Raw genomic sequence first — 15313 nt, 5'->3', positions numbered from 1 at the left:
ATGGTAAAAAAGCCATGAATTCTATGTGCAGTATTCCCCTAAGACTGTAGTTCTGCCGTTCTGATTGATCGGTAAACTTGGTCTTGGCTGGCTGTTCTTGCTGATCTTCTGGGAGAGGAGTCTTGTTGCCGTGGTTCCCAAATGTCTTTGCTGGAGGTGGAATTGCCCCACCCTTGCCAGGTCCAGGCTAAGTAATCTGCTCGGGTTTGCTCTCGGGATCTTTTGTTCCCTGCAAGCTTTCCGTAAAGCTTTGGAGGACAAGAGTGAAAATGGCAGCCTCCTAATCTCCACCCAGGAGGAGCCGAGAACTTGGGGCCCCACTCCTCAGTGAGCAACAGAGAAAAGCAGTCAGTCACTCCCATCTCCCTGGTCTCTGGCCACACTCCATGCTCATCCAGGCTGTGACCGAGCGTTGCTATCTCTGGCACATGGCCCCATGTGGAGCCTCCAAACCCAGCAGATCCCTGCGGTGTGCTCCCACACCACTCCTCCTGGGGGAGGAAGGGGAATCTCCCCGGATCTGCCGCTTGTTGGTCCCTGCTGGAAGAGCAGTGGCCTGACTGTGCCATGGATCACAGTTTATGGCAACCCTGAGCTGAAGGCCCACTCCTCGGCTCCACCTCTGCAGCCAGCTTCCCTGCTCCAATACCTGGGTGCTCTGCCACACTCAGGCACCCCCGGTCTTCCTGTGACCCTGAGGGTCCTGAGACCACACTGTCCCAGTGAGGGTTCCACCCCCCGCTTAGCCACTGGAGTGACGTCCCTCAGTGGAGCAGACTTCTAAAAGTTCCAATTTTGTGCTCCGTGGCTCTATCACTTGCCAGAAGCGGCTGACGGAGGCCCCCTCCCCTGCCATCTATCCTCCTGAATATTGCCTCAGATTCACTTCTCCGCACGTCCTACCTTCCAGAAAGTGGTCGCTTTTCTGTTCAGAGAGTTGTTGCTATTCTTTTCTTCGATCTCCTATTGAGTTCATAGGTGTTAAGATGGTTTGATCCCTATCTAGCTGAATTCCTAGGACCAGACTAAATCCAGGTCTCCTACTCCTCTGCCATCTTGCTCTGCCCTAAATTATGTGCACCATCTTAAGAAGAGACTTTACACTGGAAGAAAGGAAGTTGGACAGTCATTGAGTAAAGTATCTTAAAATTAGGTTAGTCATGTTTTTGGAAGAAGCAACAGAAATTTGAAGAGAAGATAGGACCAAGTGAAGGATTGGCATGAGGGAAAGATTTTCTGAAAGCTTAAATTTGTTTAAATAAACTTGCTTATTTTTTAATTTATTGATTGTAAAATTGATTTACAATCAATTAAACATTGATCTATGTTTAAACTTGCTTATTTTTTAGTGAAGTAGAGTTAACACTCAATGCCACATTAGTTTCAGGTTTACAACATAGTGATTCTATATGTCACGCTGTGCTCACAAGAGAGGCTACCTTGTCATTATACAAGAATATTACGATACCATTGACTATATTCCTATGCTGTGCTTTTATCCCCATGACTTATTCCCTAACTGGAATCCTGTACCTCCCAGTCCTCTTCACCCATTTTGCCCGCCCCTCCCACTATTGCTCGGAAACCCTGTTTGTACTCTATCATAGGTCTGTTTCTGTTTTTTGCTGGTTCATTTTTTTTTTTTAGATTCCACAAATAAGTGAAATTATATATTTATCTTTATCTAATTTCAGTAGCATAATACCCTCTAGCTCCATCCATGTTGTCACAAATGGCAAAATCTCACCCTTTTTACCTTATTTTTTCTGGTATATTTAACATACAGTGTTGTATTAGTTTCAGGTGTACAATATAGTGATTCAACAATTCTATATATGACTCATCAAGATAAGTGTATCCCCTTCATCTATTTCACCCATCCCCCTCCTATCTCCCCTCTGGTAACCACCTATTTGTTCTCTATAATTAAGAGTCTGTGTTTGGTTTGTCTCCCTCTTTTTTTTTTCTTTCATTCTTTCATTTGTTTTGTTCCTTAAATTCCACACATGAATGAAATAATATGGTATTTTTTTATGATTTACTTCAGTTAGTATTCTACTCTCTAGCTCCATCCATGTAGTTGCAAATAGCAAGATTTCATTCTTTTATATGGCTGAATAATATTCCTCTGTGTGTGTGTGTGTGTGTGTGTGTGTGTGTGTGTGTGTGTGTGTGTAACATCAATTCACAATTTCCTTATCACACTTGGGTTGTTTTCATACCTTAGGGTATTATAAATAATGCTGCAATAAACATAACTTTGCAAATTTGTGTTTTTGTTTTCTTTGGATAGATACTCAGGAGTGGTATTACCAGATAGTATGGTATTTCTAATTTTTGAGGAAACATACTATTTTTCACAGTGGCTATACCAATTTACATTCCCACCAACCATGCACAAGAGTTCTTTTTTCTCCACAACCTTGCCAACATCTGTTATTTTTTGTCTTTTTGATTCTAACCTTTCTGACAGGTGTAAGCTGATACTTTTTTTATTTGCATCTCCCTGATGATTAGTGATGTTAAGCATCTTTTCATGTGTCTGCTGTCCATTTGTATGTCTTCTTTGGGAAAATATTTATTCATGTCCTCTGCCCATTTTTAATTGGATTGTTTGGTTTAGTATTTTTTAAGTTCTTTATATATTTTGGATATTAACCCCTTATTGGGTATGTCATTTACAAATATCTTCTCCCATTCAGTTGGTTGCCTTTTTGTTTTGTTGGTTTCCTTTTCTGTGCAAAAGATTTACCTTTTGATGTAGTTTGTTTCTGTATCCCTAGCCTGAAGAGACATATCTAGAAAATTTTGCTAAGATGTTTTGTTTCAGGTCTTTAATTCATTTTGAGTTTGTGTGTGTGTGTGTGTGCGTGCGCGCGCGTGTGTGTGTGTGTGCGTGTGTGGTATTAGAAAGTGGTCCAGTTCATTCTTTTGCTGGTAGTTATCCAGTTTCCCAACACCATTTATTGAAGGGACTGTCTTTTCTCCATTATTTATTCTGCCCCCTCTTCATAGATTAACCAACCATATAACCATGGGTTTATATCAAGGATGTTTATTCTATTTCATTGATCTATGTTTTTATTTCTATGGCCAGTACCATACTTTGATTATTATACCTTTTAGTATGTCTGGAAATCTGGGATTGTGATAGTTCTAGCTTTGTTCATTTTTCTCAAGATTGCTTTAGCTATCTTGTGGTTCCATACAAATTTTATCATTTTTTCCCCCAGTTCTCTGGAAAATGCCATTGGTATTCTGATAGGGGTCACATTCAATCTGTATATTGCCTAGGGTAATGTGGACATTTTAACAATATTCTTCTAGTCCGTGAGCATGTAATATCTTTCCATTTGTTTGTGTTGTCTTCAATTATTCTCATCAGTGTTTTATAGTTTTCAGAGTACAGGTCATTCACCTCCTTGGTTAAGTTTATTCCTAGGTACTTTATTCTTTTTGGTGCAGTTGTAAATAGGATATTTTTCTTAATTTTTCTTTCTGATACTTTGTTATTAGTATATAGGAAATCAACAGATTTCTGTATATTCATTTTTTTATACTGCAACTTTATTGAATTCCTTTATTCTGATAACTTTTTGGTGGATTATCTAGGGTTTTCTATGTATAGTATCATGTCTTTTACCAATGTGACAGTTTAATTTTTTCCTTACCAATTTGGATAACTTTAATTTCTTTACCTTGTCTGAGTTCTGTGGCTAAGACTTCCAATGCCAGGTTGAATAAAAGTGGTGAGAGTGGGCATCCTTGTCTGGTACCCAATCTTAGAGGAAGAGCTCTTAGTTTTTCACCACTGAGTATGATGTTAGCTCTGGGTTTTTCATATACGGCCTTTATTAAGTTGCGATATTTTCCCTTCAAACCCACTTTATTGAGACTTTTTATTATGAACAGATGTTGAAGTTTGTCAAATGGTTTTTCTGCATCTATTGAAATGATCATATGATTTAATCTTTGTTTTGTTAATATGGTATATCACATTGTTGATCTGTGAATATCAAACCATTCTTACATCCCCAGAATAAATGTCAACTTATTGTGGTGAATGATCCTTTTAGTGTATTGTTGAATATTTTTTGCTAATATTTTGTGGAAGAATTTTGCATCTAATTTCCTTTATTAGTGTTATTGTCTCATTTTGGTATCAGGGCAATGCTAGCTTTGTAGAATATATTTGGAAGTTTTCCTTCCTCTTCTTTTTTGGGAATAGTTTGAGGAAAATAGGTATTACCTCTTCTTTAAATCTTTGGTAGAATTTACCTGTGAATCCATCTGGTCCCGAACTTTTGTTTTTGAGTACTAATTACTATTAGTTGATCTGTTCAGACTTTTATTTCTTTCTAATTCCACATTGGAAGTTTGTATGTTTCTAGGAATTATCCATTTCTTGTAGGTTGCCCAATTTGTTGACATATAATTTTTCATAGTAATTTTTCATTATTGTTTCTGTGATATCAGTTGTTACTTCCCTTGTTTCCCTTATTTATTTGAGTCCTCTCTTTTTTTCATGATAAGTCTGATTAAAGGTTTATCACTTTTTAACATATTTTCAAAGAATCAGCTCTTGGTTTCATTGATCTTTTTAGTCATATTTTAGTCTCTATTTCATTTTTTTAATGCTCTGATCTTTATTATTTCCTTCTTTCCACTAATTTTGAGTTTTTTCCTTTTCTAGGTCTTTTAAGTATAAGGTTAGATTACTTATTTGGGATTTTTCTTTTTTCTTGAGGTAGGCCAGTATCACTATAAGTTTTCTCTTAGAACTGCTTTTATCTGAGCCCCAAAGATTTTGCACCATTGTGTTTTCATTCATTGTCTCCATGTGTGTGTGTGTATATATATATTTATATTTATATATATATTTTATTTCCTCTTTGATTTCTTCACTGACACTTTGGTAGTTTAGTAGCATGTTGTTTAACCTTCACGTTTGCATTTTTAAATTTCTAGTTTCATACCATTGTGGTCAGAAAAGATACATGGTATGATTTTAATCTTCCTAAATTTATTGAGGCTTGTTTTGTGACCTAACCTGCAATCTCTCTTGGAGAATGTTCCAAGTGCACTTGAAAGAATGTATAATCTGTTGTTTTTGGATGGAATGTACTGTATATATCTGTTAAGTCCATCTAGACTAACGTGCCATTCAAAGACTATTTTCTTGTTTATTTTCTGCCTGGACAGACTACCCATTGATATAAATGGGGTATTATTATTATTGTATAACTCTCAATTTCTCCCTTTATGTATGTTAATATTTGCTTTATGAACTTAGGGGCTCCAAAGTTGGGTGCATAGATATTGACAGCTATTATATACTCTTGTTGGTTGACCCCCTTTATCATTATGTAATGTCCTTCTTCATCTTGTTGTAGTCTTTGTTTTAACGTCTATTTTGTTTGACATTTTTTTCCCTATTTTTTTCGCTTCTGGACTGTATTGTGTTTAGGTCTGAAGTGAGTCTCTTATAGGAAACATAGAAGGGTCTTGCTTTTTTATCCATTTTGTTATCCTGTCTTTTGATGGGACCATTTAGGCCATTTACATTATAAGTCATTATAGATAGGTATGTACTTACTGCCATTTTGTTAATTGTATTCTGGTTGTTTTGTATTTCTCTTTCTCTCTCTCATATATTCGAGTATATATTCTCTCTCTCTCTCTCTCTCTCTCTCTTTCTATATATATATATATATATATATATATATATATATATATAATATCCTATCATCTATCTATCATCTATTTTTCTCTTCCTTTCTTATGACTGATGATTTTCTTTAGTGTTCTGCTTGGCTTTATTCTCTTTATTTTTTGTGTATCTATTATAGGTTTTAGGTTTGTGGTTACCATGAGGTTCATATATAACATCCTAAGCATATAACAGTTTATAGTTAGTTAATGTGAATGATTATTTGCTTGATGTTTTCCAAGAGATTCATTAACCTATCATTTTTTTAAATTCTTTTTTATTTTTGTTTAGTTTAGCTACTTTTCATTATTCAAATGTCCCAGATTGCCAATCTGTTTTCTGCATCCTCTAATCTGTTGATTCCCTCTAGTATATTTTCCATTTCATTTATTGTATTCTTCTACTCTGATTGGTTCTTTGTATTTTCTATCTTTGTTGAAGTTCTCATGGAGTTCTTACATTCTTATCTACAATCCAGCGAACGTCTTTATGAGTATTACTTTAAACACTTTCTCAGGCATATTATTTAGTTTTTTTTTTTGAAGTTTTGTTCTTTCATTTTTTTTATTTTATGATGTTATGTTAATCACCAATATATTACATCATTAGTTTTTGATGTAGTGTTCCATGATTCATTGTTTGCATATAACACCCAGTGCTGCATTCAATACGTACCCTCTTTAATACCCATTACCAGGCTAACCCACCCCCTCCCCTCTAGAACCCTGTTTGTTTCTCAGAGTCCATAGTGTCTCATGGTTCTTCTCTTGTTCTTTCATTTGGAGAATAGTCCTCTGCCTCCTCATTTTATCTGATTTTCTGAGTTTGTTTCTCTGAATTAGGTGGGAAAGCTACTTCTCCTAAACTTGAAGGAATGGTCTTGAGTGATATTGGCTGGCTTATGTGGTCTGGAGGTTCTCAGGCATTCTGTTCCTGGAATGCCCTGGTTAGATGGCCAGTGCTGGAGTGACCATGGACCTGGGGAGTACTGGAGCTCTCTGAGCAGAGGGTATCAGAGAAGGACAGCTGATGCTGAAGTGGGTGCAAGCCAGGGTGTCCTGGCATGCTCTGTGCAAGGGACATTCTAGCAGGACAGCTGTAGCTGAAGTGGACATGGGCCAGGGCAATGCTAGGGCTCTCCACACAGAGGACAACCTGAAAAGATACCTAAAGCTGAAGTTAGTGCAAGCCTGAGATTTCTGGGGTCTCCATGCAGAGGCTGCCCCAGAAAGACAGCTGAAACTGAAAGTGGTGCAAGCTATGGTGTCCTGTGATGCTCAGCACAGGAGGCATCTGGGTGGGGTAGCTAGAGACAGTACCTACACAGGCCATGGTGTCCTGGTGCTCTCCATGTAGGTGACACCCAGGTGGGGCAGTTGAAACTGAGTGTAGGCCAGGAGGTCCTGTGGTGCTCCACACAGGGGGTGCCCTGGTCAAATAGCTGGAGCCAAGGTGGGCAAAGGCCATGAGTTTCAGGGGTGTTCCATGGAGGAGTTACCCTGGCAGTGTGGCTAAAGCCAAAACAGGCATGAGCTTGGGGGTCCCTGAGCACTCTGGCCCAAGAGTGCCTTAGCAGGCTGTATGGAACCAAAGTGGTGCATGCCTAGAATATTGGGGGTATTATGCACGTGTACCCTTGGCAGGATGGCTGGAGCTGTAGTAAGCACCGACCAGGTATATCTTAATCTTTGCCATGCTACAGCTGCCTTGGCCTCTAGTCCATGGCAGCCCCAGTGGCTGTGGTGGACTAGGGGTCTGGGGCTCACTTAGGCAGCAAGCAGGTCATGGCATCCAGACCCTGGTCCAGTCTGTGCTGTCAAGGTGGAGGGAGGAATGCAAACTGTGATGCTCACTGGCCCTTCCAACCCAGAGGAAATTTGAGCAGCTTTGCCACTATTCGGTGGAGTTCAAGTTGCTCTTTTTAACTACAACTTTTCTGTGTCCCAGCGTATCTGAGGCTGGTGTGGGCTAAGGGCCTAGGGGTAGCTAAGGCAGCAGGCCAGTTATAGCATTCAATCCCTGCTCCACCTGCACTATCAAGGTGGAGGGTGAATAGTGGTGCTTGCCAGCCCATCTCAACCACAGAGAGTTCTAGCAGCTCTCCCACATTTGGCAAGGTTCCAGGGCTACTTATTTTATACTCTAATTACCCTTTTAAACCTTGTTTTTGTTTGTGTGCCCTGAGGAAGACAAATCTACTCATGGTCCCTCAGTACCATCCCCATCCACTGCAGTTCAAAGCATCGGGGATAAATGTTCCCTTTATTACCAGCTCTGTCTCTTGCCATTCTCTATGTGGTTTCTATGTATTTTTTTTGTGCAGAAGATGTTCAATGAGCCCTCAGTTCTTTTCCAGGAGGATCTGCTCTATAAATAGGTGAAGATTTGGTATGTCCATTCAGGAACTGAGTTCAGGGTCTTCCTATATCACTATCTTGGACAGGAACCTTAAATTTAGATCATTTACATTTAAAGTAATTATTGATAAGTATGTACTTATTGTTATTTATTCGTTGTTTTTTGGTTGTTTTTGTAATTCTCTGTTTCTTTCTTCTCTTGCTGTCTTTCCTTGTGATTAATGACTCTAGTGTTCTGTTTGGCTTTCTTTCTCTTAATTTTTTTGTGTGGCTATTACAGGTTTTGGGTTTATGGTTACCATGAGGTCCATATGTAACATCCTATGTATATAAGCAGTCTGTATTAAGTTGATGGTAATAAGTTCAAACACATTCTAAAAAAACTTTATACTTCCCCTCCATGATTTATGTACATGTGTCTTTTACACATCTTATTTTTGAGTCTCCTTATTTTTAAAGATAAAATTGATTTTACTGCTTTTGTTTTTTTAACTTCATATTAGCTTTATAAATGACTGTACTACTACCTTTACTGTATGTTTGCTTTTACTCATGACTTTTTTTTCATAATTTTCTTCTAATTATGGCCTTTCCACTTATAAAGAAGTCCCTTTAACATTTCTTGTAAGGTCAGTTTAGTGGTGATGTGCTCCTTTAACTTTTGTTTGTCTAAGAAACTCTTTATCCCTTCTTTAATTCTGAATGGTAACCTTTCTGTGTAGGGTTGGTTGTAGTTTTGCCTGTTTGTTTTCTTTTTAGTACTTTGAATATATCCTGCCCCTCTCTTCTGACCTACTATGTTTCTTCTAAAACGTCAACTGAAGGCCTTATGGAGATTCAGTTGTACGTTACTAGTTGCTTCTCTCTTGTTGCTTTTAAAAAAATTATCCTTATCTTTGACATTTTAATTATTATGTGTCATGGTGTGCACCACCTCGGATTCATATTGCAAGGGACTCTCTATGCTCCCTGAACCTGGATGTCGATTTCCTTCCCCTGGTTATGTAGGTTATCTGCCCCTTTTTTCCTTCTCCTTCTGGGACCCATAGTTTGTTCACTTGATATTGTCCAAGAGATCACTGAATGTATCCTCATTTTTTAAATTTTTTTTCTTTTTAAGGTTCAGCTTGTGTACATTCCATTACCCTGTTTTCTAGGTCATTAATCCATTTTTTCTACATTCTGTAATCTGCCTCCCTCTGGTATATTTTTCATTTAATTTATTGTATTTTTCTATCTGATTGGTTCTTTTCTATATTTTCTATCTCTTTGTTGAAGTTCTCATTGAGTTCATCCACTTTTTCTCCAATCTTATGAGCATTTTTATTACCATTACTTTGAACTCTTTATCAGGTAGACTTGTTATCTCTTTTTCGTTTAGTTCTTTTCCCAAGGTTATATCCTGTTCTTTCATTTGGAGTATGCCTCTGTCTCCTCATTGTGCTCGATTCTCTTTTGTTTCTATGAATTAGGTGGAACAGCTAGATCTCCTAAACTGGAATAAATGGCCTTCGTTTTGTCTGTCCTTTATGTAGGTTGTGTGTCTAATGACTTTGGCTAGCTGGAGTTGGGACTGGGGGCGGGGGGAGGCGGTGTCCCAAGGCACTCCACTCTCGATTGCCTTGGTGGCATGGCCTGAGCTGAATGTGTTTGTTGTGATGGTCCCAGGGTTCTTTGCACAGAATGTGCCCTGGCTGGACTGCTGAATTGGGCATGGGCCAGGATAGTCCCTGGGCTCTCTGCACAAAGAGCAACCTAGAAGGAAAACTGAAGCTTTAATGGGTACAAACTGGAGTATCCTGGGGTACTATGTACTCAGGGTCACCCTGGTGTGGCAGGTGGAATCAAAGCAGGTGCTTGTTGGCAGGTCCTGGAGTGTTCCATGCCAGGGGCACCCTGGTGGCAACTGAAACTAAGGTGGGCATGGGATGGTAGTTTCAGGTTGCTACACACACAGGACACTCTGGCAGGGTGGCTGGAGTGAAAGCAATGCAGGCTGGGTGGTCCAAGGGCTCTCTGCACTGGGGGTGCCCTGGCAAGTCATCTGGAGCTGAAGTGGTACATGTGTTATGCCTGTGTTACTTTGGCAAAACAGCTGGAGCTATAGTCAGCACTGACCAGGGATGTCCTAGTATACGCCAAGATGGGGTAGCTGAAACTGGTGTGGGCTAGGGTACTGTGACTCACTGAGGTGGCAGGCTGGCTAGGGTGCCTGGATGCTCCCATCTGCACTATCAAGGTGGAGGGGACAAAAACTGTGGTGCTTACCAGCCCTTCTGACCCAGAGAGAATTCCAGTACCTCTCTCTCTCCATTTGGCAGGGTCCTAGGGCTGATTCCATTATTTTAGTTGCCCTTTTGAACTATGGCTTTTTCTGTGCTCCAGGGCAGAAGAATCTGCTCATAATCCCAAAGTATTATGCCTCCCTACTGAGGTTCACAATGTTAGAGGTGTGGGTTCCCTTTGTTACTCTATCTTCATCTCTGTCTTATTGCCATTCTCTATGTGGTCTTCAGGGGGAACTGCTGTATAAATAGGTGTAGATTTGGTATGTCTGTATGAAGGTGAGTTCATGGTCTTCCTACATTGTTATCTTGGACCAAAACCTATCCAGCATTAATTTCCAAACTTAGTAATATTTAGCCACGTATGTGCTCGGCACCAAACAGGCAAATAAGTGAGACTTTACTTGGCCTTTAGAAAAGATTAATTATCATTTATTGAGCTTCTATGTGCTGGCTACTGGATACTTTATTATCTCATTTTATTCTGACAAAATTCAGACATTTCAGCTAATTTAAATGTCACAAATATCATTAGTGTTCATCCCTACCCAGTTTTCATGTCCTTTCTGGCACATGGGAAACTACAGTTCCCAGGTGACTTGAAGTCAGGCAAAGCCATAGGACTAGTGCTAGCCAGTGACATGTGAGTTCAAGTGAAAAAGAGCCACTTTCTGGACAGGTCTTTATAAGCTTGCATGATACTTCCATAACTTTTTCTTTTTTGAATAAACTTGGAGGCCACATATGAAGATGGCAGAGACACAGGATGGGAACAACCTGCATCCCTTAGTGTTTGGAAGAGTTGCCTAATCCATGTTGGACTTATTATGAGCAAGAAATAAATCTTTCTTGCACTAAATAACTGAAATTTCTACTAAAATATAGAACATACAGTTGTCAAAGGGTAGGATGACGATATTGAAGTCAATACTTGCCTAACTCTAAAGACCAAGCTCTTTCTACTGTGTTATACAGCCTCTAATAAGCAATGTAAAAACTGCTGTTACATGATGACTCAGACTTTACATGGTCTATAAACTCAGAACAAGGTCTCGATGGTAAGGTAGCTGGGCTTTGACTTGGATCTTGAAGTGAATGGTGAAGAATGTAGGGCATTATCAACAAAAAGAAAGGAGAGTTGTATAAAACCAGGCCTTAGGGCTGCCATGAGAATAGATTCTTTGAGGAGAAGATATATATGTTGGAAAACCACAGAATATAAGATTAGCGTACAAGAGGAGCTATTTTCTTGAGCATCTCAATGCTAAACTGAGGAACTTTGATTTAGGACAGTAATAAATGGCTGAGAAAGTGCTGGACCAAGTCAATAGCTTCAGCTTTGCTGGACACAAGGATCTCCTGTTTAAAGTGTGGGGTAGATTGTGACTAATCTCTAAGATCCCTTCCAATTCTGTATGTCTTCAAATATACATCTCACCGATCCTTTATTTAGGGAAAATTAAAGCCAATACAATTGATAATCAGATTTTTAATAAAGTGGCTGATAATCACCTAGAGTTAGAAACCTTCCCATACTTAGACCAGCACATAAATATTTTTACACTGATTTTGCCACAAAGAGAAATGTCAGAGGAATGATTCTGCTGCTGTGGTGATAGATATCTATGGGTATATAGGCTAAATTGACTAATATTTTTGTTTCCATTACAAGTAGGTTCTGCCCTCATTGCCTTTTGTTAGGCAATTTATTATCACCACTTTCCTGGAACTTGATCACCAATCTGTCCTCTAATCCTCATTTCATCTCTCTCCAAAGCATTTCTTTCTCAGGAAGCCCCTCTATTTGGAGGCAGTGGGAAAGGTAACATTGCATGACTGCATATGAGCATAGGCATATATTGACTGTCCTATAAATGCTAGCAATCTGTTGAACACTAAAGATTATATAAATCTTAGCAGCTTTACTGATGCTTCATACACAAGCAGCTGTTGTTTCTTGGTCGCCTGATTAAATATGCTGCAAAATTTCTCCCAAGAAAATCTCACCAAAGTTGATTCCAGCAAATCCTTCATAACATCTCTGCTAGCAACTTCAGTTTCTAAGCAATTCAAAGAAAATACCCAATCAATAGCAATTCTTTCAAGGGGGCTGCTCTTTCTCCTTTTGAGACAAGGTATTTATAACACCAGACCAAGTGTTCTAGTCTTGGCTCTGCACTAACCAGCAGTCACTCAACATTTTTTAAAATGAAGTTCTGAATATTTTAGAGACATGTGGAATAAAATGTGTTTTTGACAATATGTCTCTATCTACATAACTGTATCTGTTTCTATAATATATATACACACACACATATATATAAAGTAGAAAAATTATGGGCTATATATTTAGAGACAAAGTCAGAAAAATGCTTAAAGCTATCAAATATCAACATTATGAAATTAATCATCTGTGAAATATTCACTGGAGAAATCAAATCAAAAGCCTACCTAAGGTTCTAGTTCAAGATGGCAATATAGGAAGACCCTGAACTCATCTCCTCCATGGACACCCCAAAACTGTACCTCTTTATAGAGCAATTCATCCTGAAGTAGAACTGAAGCCTAACAACACCTTCAGCACAACAAAAGATAGACCACATAGAGAATGGCAAGAGAGACCAAGACAAGATAACAAAAGAAACATACATCTCTGATGCTGCAAACTAGTTGGGAGGGATAGTACTTTGAGCAGATTCATCTGACCTGGGGCACAGAAAAAAAGCTTTGGTTTAAAAGAGCCACAGGAATATAGAGGAACTAGCCTTGTACCCTGCCAAACAGCAAAGGAGCTACTAGAATTCTCTCTGGGTTGGAGGGGCTTACAAGTACCCTGGTTTATGTCCCTGTGGAAGGGAGTAGGGTTGGGTTGCCCTAGCTGACCTCCTGTCTCAGTGAGCCCTAGGACTCTAGCCCACAGGAGCCCCAGCCATCCCGTGAAGGTAGCCCCTGTGCAGAACACACTGAGATACCCCAGTCACTGCTCACTATAGCTCCAGCTGTTGTGTGAAGGTGACACAGATTCAAAGCACCCCCAGAATTCTACAAGGCCACATCACTTTGGCTTCACCCTCCCAGCTAGGTGCCTACTGCTTGGAGCACCCTTGACAAAACTTAGCCCATTTTTACCTAGGTTCTGGCCACCCTATCAAGGTGTTCCCTAGGCAGATAACCTCTAGAAACCCTGGCCTAAGCTGCCTTGGCTCCCATTGCCCCACCAGGATATCCCCTATGCTGAGCAATCCAGGAAAACCTATCCACTTTAGCTTTAGCCATCCTGTCACAATACTCCCCCCCGCCGCAACCCATGTCCCACTTCAGCTCTGACTGTTGGGATGCCTGCTGTATGGAGATTCAGAGGACCCTACCAGCCCATGTAGAATTTTGGTTCCAAGGATCCCACAAAGGGATCCTCTGTAAGGAGAGACCCAAGAGACCCCAGTTTGTATCCACTTCAGTGGCAGCTATCCTGCCCACATACCCTCTGCACAGAGAGCCCCAGTACTGTCCAGGCCTATACACACTTTAGCTCTGGGCATCACAGCAGGGAAGCCCAGTACAGAGTGCCCCAGGAATCCCAATCCACCCAAGCCAAAGTGATGAGACAGTCTACACAGAGGATGGCCATACAGAATACCATTCCTTCAGGTTTAGAAGTATAGACACAAATACAGAGAGTGAAGCAAAATGGGGAGACAGAGGAATACACTCCAAATGAAAGAACAAGACAAAACTTCAGAAAAAGGACTAAATGAAAAAGAAATAACCAATCTAATCTACCTGATAAGAGGTTAAAATAATGATCCTATAGATAGATACTCACCAGGCTGGAGAGAAGAGTGTAAGATCTTGGTGAGAAACTCAACAAAGAGATAGAAAATATTAAAAAGAACCAATTAGAGCAAAAGACTACAATAACTGAAATGAAAAATACACTACAGATGATGAATAGTAGATTAGAGGATGCAAAGAATGGATCAGTGATCTGGAAAACAAGGTAATGGAAAGTACCCAGGCTGAACAGCAAAAATAGAATTTAAAAGAATAAGGATAGGTTAGGGTATCTATTGGATAGCATCAAGCAAACAAACATCACATTATAGGCGTGCCAGCAGTAGAAAAGAAAAAGGGGCAAAAAACTTACTTACCTAATCTAAAAAAAGGAAATACACACTCAAGCTAAGGCAGAAAGTTCCAAATAAGGTGAACCCAAAGAGGTCTATAACACCACACAATAATTAGAATTTCAAAGGTTAAATGTACAATCTTTTTTTTAATTTTTATTGTTATGTTAATCACCATATATTACATCATTAGTTTTTGATGTAGTGTTCCATGATTCATTGTTTGTGCATAACACGCAGTGTTCCATGCAGAATGTACTCTCTTTAATACCCATCACCAGGCTAACCCAACCCCCTACCCTCCTCTCCTCTAGAACCCTCAGTTTGTTTTCCAGAGTCCATCGTCTCTCATGGTTCGTCTCCCCCTCCGACTTACTCCCCTTCATTCTTCCCCTCCTGCTATCTTCTTCTTTTTCTTTTTTCTTAACATATGTTGCATTATTTGTTTCACAAGTACAGATCTGTGATTCAACAGTCTTGCACAATTCACAGCGCTCACCGTAGCACATACCCTACCCAATGTCTATCACCCAGCCACCCCATCCCTCCCACCCCCCACCACTCCAACAACACTCAGTTTGCTTCCTGAGATTAAGAATTCCTCATATCAGTGAGGTCATATGATACATGTCTTTCTCGGATTGACTTATCTCACTCAGCATAACACCCTCCAGTTCCATCCATGTCGTTGCAAATGGCAAGATCTCATTCCTTTTGATGGCTGCATAATATTCCATTGTGTATATATACCACCTATTCTTTATCCATTCATCTGTCGATGGACATCTTGGCTCTTTCCACAGTTTGGCTATTGTGGACATTGCTGCTATAAACATT

Source organism: Callorhinus ursinus, unplaced genomic scaffold, assembly GCF_003265705.2.
Source record: "Callorhinus ursinus isolate GAN/ISIS: 27379988/994484 unplaced genomic scaffold, GSC_fseal_2.0 scaffold21, whole genome shotgun sequence".
Lineage (NCBI taxonomy): Eukaryota > Metazoa > Chordata > Mammalia > Carnivora > Otariidae > Callorhinus > Callorhinus ursinus.
This window is presented reverse-complemented; position numbering follows the sequence as displayed.